This window comes from Grus americana, chromosome 11, assembly GCF_028858705.1.
Source record: "Grus americana isolate bGruAme1 chromosome 11, bGruAme1.mat, whole genome shotgun sequence".
NCBI lineage: Eukaryota > Metazoa > Chordata > Aves > Gruiformes > Gruidae > Grus > Grus americana.
The window spans coordinates 22,132,056-22,138,233 of NC_072862.1; the positions used below are offsets into that span (position 1 = coordinate 22,132,056).

Consider the following 6,178-nt stretch of genomic DNA (forward strand, 5'->3'; position numbering starts at 1 on the left):
GTGAATTAAAAGTGAACACTTTGTGAAGGGTAGCCTGGATATTCTTCAGTTGCTTGGTTCTCAAAATGCTGACCAACTCTGGCCAACACTAAGACTTTGAAGGTCATTGATGCTTTTCAGAAACACCACCAGATCAGGCTGAACAGTGTACTGCACAGGGCAGAAACAGAGTAGAGCAGGGTCGTCTTCCAGCAGTCGACAGAATTCACTGCACCAGTCAAACTGAGCATTGCATGGGTTAATGCAAAATAATCAACAGGGAATAAAGTGCTTCTGTTTTGCAGCAGGATTGCTGGGATAATCAGAGTTCTGAAATCATTATTACTCAAGACTTTCTCCAAGTCTATTTTCAGTTATGTTGTCACCAAATTTTGGATTTTCTGAACTCTGGGGGATCTATAAACAACGTCAGTCTTACAAGGCTGTGCCCATTGCCAGGGAGCAGCAAGCGCCAGCAGCTCCCCAAGGGGCAGGGAGCCAGAAGCCGAGCGCAGTAACACAGCCAAGGTCCAGCCCCACGGTAACCAACCCAGGCAAGCAGGCCAGACCCGAAGAGAACAGCTAGTTTCAACCATGAGTCCAGATGATCCCACAAAGTCACAGTGATGAGACAGGGCCAACAGGTCAGTCCACAGGTCAGGGCCAGGATCAGGCCTCCTGAGAGTATAGTGCAGTGATTGCTGCGCAGGTCCATGGTCAAGAGACAGATCCAAGGTCAAGCTGGGAGGTCGGTCCAGAGGTCAGGATCTGTGGGGTCCACAGCCAGACTGAGCAGTACTCCTGCAGCATAGCTTGGGCCAGGACTGAAAGCCCAGGGCTGTACTTCAGTGGGGCTCCTGGGTCCGTGGGCAGGGACTGTGGGTGGAGGCACCAGGCGAGGCTGGTCAAGGCCAGAAAGACCTATTAGTGTCCTCAGGGCCCCCGAGACCCAGTGTGAAGAGTGTAGGTGACTTCTGGCAATGCCCTCAAAGAAAATGCATAGAGAAGAATGAAGAATTCACATGGGGAAGATAACTGGCTGGGACCCCAAGGAGTCTGGAAAGATAAACTGTGTATTGGCAGAACTTTCTGTAGCACATTTTGGAGAGGCATGGTCAGGAGAGAGAGAGTTTATTCTTGTTAAATATGTAAGGAGTCAGTTTGGCTGCAATCCGCTCAGGTTTCTGAAAACACTGAGCTTCCATTAGGCAGAACCAGTATTTGCCTGGTCACCCAGCAGTGACTCATTGTAGGATTCAGCCCAGAGAGGAGGAGAGAGGGACACTGAATTCAAAGTGATCCTGAGTTCCCTGTGTCACAGTTATTCCTATTGCTTATTAAATTGAAATGTAGGGTGGGAAAGGACTTCAAGAGGACAGCTAGGCAAAGGATGAAACATCTCTTCCATACTGAAGGCCAAATAGGTCTTTGATGACCTGTCATTTGGTAACAAGATGGAAGAAAATCATGTGGCCATTTAGCTTTATGCTGGAGTCGTACATCTGGCTTCATAGTTCAGGCTCCTCCTCTCTGATCTTGGTTATTCCTCTGTGTTCAGGAACAGCAAAGTGACAATTGTCAGGTAAGGGAGGGTAACAATGCAGAAGTTATCCTTGCTGAACAGCAGTGGTATAAGGTGACTGGACATCGTGAAAACTGGACAAAACTATTGCAAAGTTCATCTTTTTTACATGTATTAGTTCAACCCACTGACAGACATTTTGGACATCCTGCCCACATGGTTTGCATTAAAGCATTATGAAATCCCAAATTCTGGTGCCAGATGGTTTTGGATTACTTTGCTTGTATGAAGGGTTTAATTTGGGTGCATGGAAAATGTAAAATATTCTAGTAATAGCTTTAGCAGGACTTCATAGTCTGCATTTGCTTTATTCACCAACTGTGCTATCTGCCTTCTGCACATTATATTCCGAGTCATGATAAAACTTCAAAACACAAATTCAAATTTACTGACTTCCCAGAACAGACTATGCTCTGTAAAATGCTTAAAGGGATTGACGTGAAAGGAAATATTCCTAAAGACCCACTATGCTGAGAAACCACACGGTGAATAAAAATAGCCCTCTCTTTCCGAATACATGCCTCCGAAGAATGCATTCAGCCTGGTCCTGAATGTGGAGCTAGAAAAGAGAGAATGGGTAAAGGTCAAGCATACAGCTGTTGTTCCTGCCAGTAAGCAGTTTGCTTGCTTTGCTTGATGAGCTGAATGAGGTTTTTAGCAACTATTAACACGGATCACATTTTTTCAGATGATCTTTTCTTGGTGCAACAGATGAGCACCAGGAATATAAATACGGAGTTAACTTGAAATTAGATCTGTTGGAATTCACACATCCTGTTCTACATGGTATGAACAGGGTGAAATGGCCCTTGCACTTTCTGAGTTTCATCCCGCACGGACCACCGTCACATCACGTACTGTGTGGCTTCTGCCTTGTCATTATTCAAATATAGAATTACTTCCCTGATCCAGTCACACTCCCAAGTGCAAATGCAAAATGTTGACCTGGTTAAACCAGTAGCTTTCTAGGATATAGTAATGAAAATAAGCTGGATTTTATTTTAGGAGAACACTTTAAAGTTATTTCGTTAACTGGATGTGATTTTTGTTTGTTTGTTTAAACTTAGTTGAGATAGGGAAGCCAGTGACTAGCTAGAGACAGTCGTCTTCTCAGTATCCTCTTTTCTAGTTTTTCAGAAATAAATTGCTTATTTTCAGGGGCAGCACAAAAGTAAGGGCATGACATGTAAACAGTGAGCTTGTTCTCAGAGACATAAAGGGAGGTAGGCTGGTTTTTACAGAGGGATTCCCCTGGCTCTGCTCAACCACTTCTAGCAGTTTTCATTTCCCCATTTTCCACAAGGATTTTTTTCTTGAGTTTCAGTGTAAAGTCCAGAAAGAGAGGCATCAAATAGAAAAACAAAACAGGAGTTTCAGATTTGATTTTGACAAGTTTAGTATTCCAGTTGTACTGCAATAAATAGACAGAAAATCATTGACTTGCATTACATTTGGTCAGTCTCCAGGTACTCTAGAATAATTACTTGGGAGTAATTTTTCTATCAAGTTATTCTCTAAAAAGAAAGTGAAACAAAGCAAAACTTAGGAGTCCCAAAACCTGTGAGCTCCACATGAGATCTACACGGAACAGTGGACAATTACAAGATTATAGAGGAATCGTGACTCTGTGAGCGCTGATCTCTATTACATAGTCCCAGGTGAGTCTCCTCAGCTGTATCTCCTTACCGAGGCAACTGAAAGTAGCTGCTGATGTCAGCTAAGACCGTACTAAGACCTAGAATTTTTTAGAGAGGTGGAGGTGGGGAGGAGTAAGAATAATATCAACAAGTATGCCAGGCAATAACAAGGTACCGCGATCTTGCTGAGGCCAGCATCACACCCAAGGCTCAGAAAGGCTGACTGCAATGGATTAAGTCATAACCTTAGAGCCGAGTATGTGCTGACTGGTTTGCACAACTCTCTAAGCTATGGGGTGGGGTACACTTCAGAAAGGAGTTTTTCAAATTAAAGAGTCGGTACACTTAGATGTAACGGTAGGATGGGGAAGTATGTGATGCAGATACAAAGCTTAACGTTGCCTTTAGATGCAGGCAATGCATCTAAATGTTTTTTAGGATCTCTATTAGTAGAAAGGGTACGTGAGCAACCTCCGTTTCAAACGAATGATTAGCATGGAGACACTTGTATGAGCGGTATGTTACACTCTAAAACTTTGTGGTTTAGCCTTTGCTGTATCAATGATACACTTTTTAAAACTGAAAAGACAGAAATTTCCTTGTCTACCTCACTTTGTCATCTGTCCCGCTGGTTCCTCTATCTATCTAGAGGTAGTCCAAAAAGGTACAGAGTGCCATGTATTATTTACCAGTGTTTTCCTCTGGAAGACTCTGTGGCGGGTTGCTTGTTACTCTACCAAATTTTAATCGTTTTCATACATTTTTCAAGATGAATGTCTTCTCCCACCTGGTTAGACACACACTCAGTTTACATTGGGGCAACTTAATAAAACTGATTCAACAATTTCCAAGGATGACCCCTGGCTTAGAAGAAGTTCCTGTGAACTCCAGTGCTCCCAGGCTTTAGGGTTAAGATTTGCCTACAACGGTGGTCACTCCTCACTTCTGGGTGTCTCAAATACACAGCCTTCGAAAATGAACCATACACACTTAGTCATCACCTGCTAAAAGTTTAGTGTATGTGACCTGTCTGGTATCACACAGGTGATCTGTGGCACAAACATGGATAGAATTCGGTTACCCAGGACAATGCTCAGTTCTCTGAGCCAGGAAATTGTCCCTTCCCTCTCCTGAAGTCTCCTGTCTCATTGTGCGTCTTCCAGCTTTTCCAACAAGGTAAACGTTCCATTAGCATGCAACCACAATTCACTCCAAGGAGACTGGGACAAAATAGCATAATTCTGTCCAGAAGAATCCTAAACTAAGGTTGTATAAGCAAACTTAACTCTAGCATGTCACAATTTTGGACTGCCTGGTCTGCAACCTTTTGCATGTAACTGAGTTTGTTTTCTCCATGAATTCTGTTTAGAAATTTACTCGCGTGCATCATCAACATTCTGCAGTTACTGTTTCTAGCAGTCTCAGTGCTTAGATATGTGGGCCTGAAGAATTAACAATTGAATTCACTAATGGACTGGTCAAAAGACCCCTTCCTGTCTTAGTAGCGGGAGGTTTCATTTCATTAACTGAAAATTTAATGGAAGAGCCCCCACTCAGACCTTCCCTTTATAGATGTACAAGGGGAAGAGATTTCTGTGTCCACCAGATGAGGAATGATGAGCTGTTTGATTAACGTGCCTCCCTGTTCTTCCTTCAAAATGAAAACCTGTCCAGACTTGCTGGAATCATCGCCGTTAGGGAGCAGAGATTCTCAACTCCATGCAGAAACAGTCCGGCTATCAGACGTGGTCCTGCTAAGAGATTTCAGTCATCAGGACCATCTGCAACACAACTCGCAGATGTACGAAGAGTAAGTTACAGTCGGCGATACAACGGGGGTCCTGTGTTTCAGGTCTCTACTTCAAACCAAATGCACGGAGCTTTTAATTACTCGTGTAGGCTGGCAGGAGTTTCCTGACCACAAACCTGTTCATCAAGTTGACTAATTAACGTATTTCTTTCTGAATGTTCCAGTGTCAATGTTAGTCACTGTACGAACATTTGTAACAATAGAAGGATCAGGCAACACCCAAGGTCATTCCCAACTCAAAATATGAAAATACATTCTTGGTGTACTTTCCATTTGCTGTCACTTTTATCACTTTTCCCACTTTGAAGCTGACTGAGAGCTGCTTCCAGGAAACTGATCATGACCCAAGCAGATAATGTGTTTCATCCTGGTACACACTAAAGAGAAAAATGTGATGATTTTTGAAAAATAACATCTCCTTTCTTCAAAGGCAGAAATCAGTTAATTCTATTTGTTCTTCAGTTTTCAGGGGTATCTGATTTTTCTCTTAATTTCACATACAACCTCCTTTTTCTTATCTTTTGCTAAATACCAGTATTGTGCCATTTTCAGGCTCACAGGGATAAAAGAGATGACTCGTTTTATTAGTATGACCAACCTTGGAGATGGATGTTTAAGATATAATTATGCCTAGACTTTCAGTTGCCTGAATCTTAAAGGAAGAATTTTTTAAAGACAACTTTAATATGAAGTGTACCTATTAAAGCTGGTGATAATACTAATAATCTGAGGCTAGGATGAGTTCTTGCATATTTAATTACTATAGTATGATATTATCAAGTAGGATGCCAGTGAGGAAAAACAAACCATACTATTGAATAAAAAGAGGCTTTTTACTCCATTTTATTGAGTAACGAATGCTGTAAACAAATACCATTTCTGCATCATTTCCATAGGGGACTCTCTACTTTTATAGCTTTTATATAAATTATGAAACAGTCATCATATATAGTATATTTTGTACCATCCACTTGGAATTAGAGATGTCTTGAAAACCAAGTGTCTGCAGTTCTGAAATCCATATGTATGATTTGATATAATTTGCCAAATAGACCAGTGATGCTTCAATCACTCAGGTAGTAGATTGGGAATCCCCTTTTGGAGTATAAATAATGCTTTATTCCACCCATCTGTATCTGACACTGAAAAAGAAACTTTCCTGACAGGTCT

The 6,178-nt window shown here is 41.9% G+C and overlaps 1 long non-coding RNA gene across 1 annotated transcript in view; it reads left to right on the forward strand.

Annotated features, from left to right (window-relative positions):
- The window catches only part of LOC129211190 (uncharacterized), a 57,409-nt gene extending 51,508 nt beyond the window's left edge, over window positions 1-5,901 (forward strand). The window contains exon 6 of the long non-coding RNA XR_008578770.1: window positions 4,873-5,901. This is a non-coding gene — a long non-coding RNA (uncharacterized LOC129211190). The remainder of the gene's footprint in view (window positions 1-4,872) is intronic.
- Window positions 5,902-6,178: the final 277 nt, after the last annotated feature.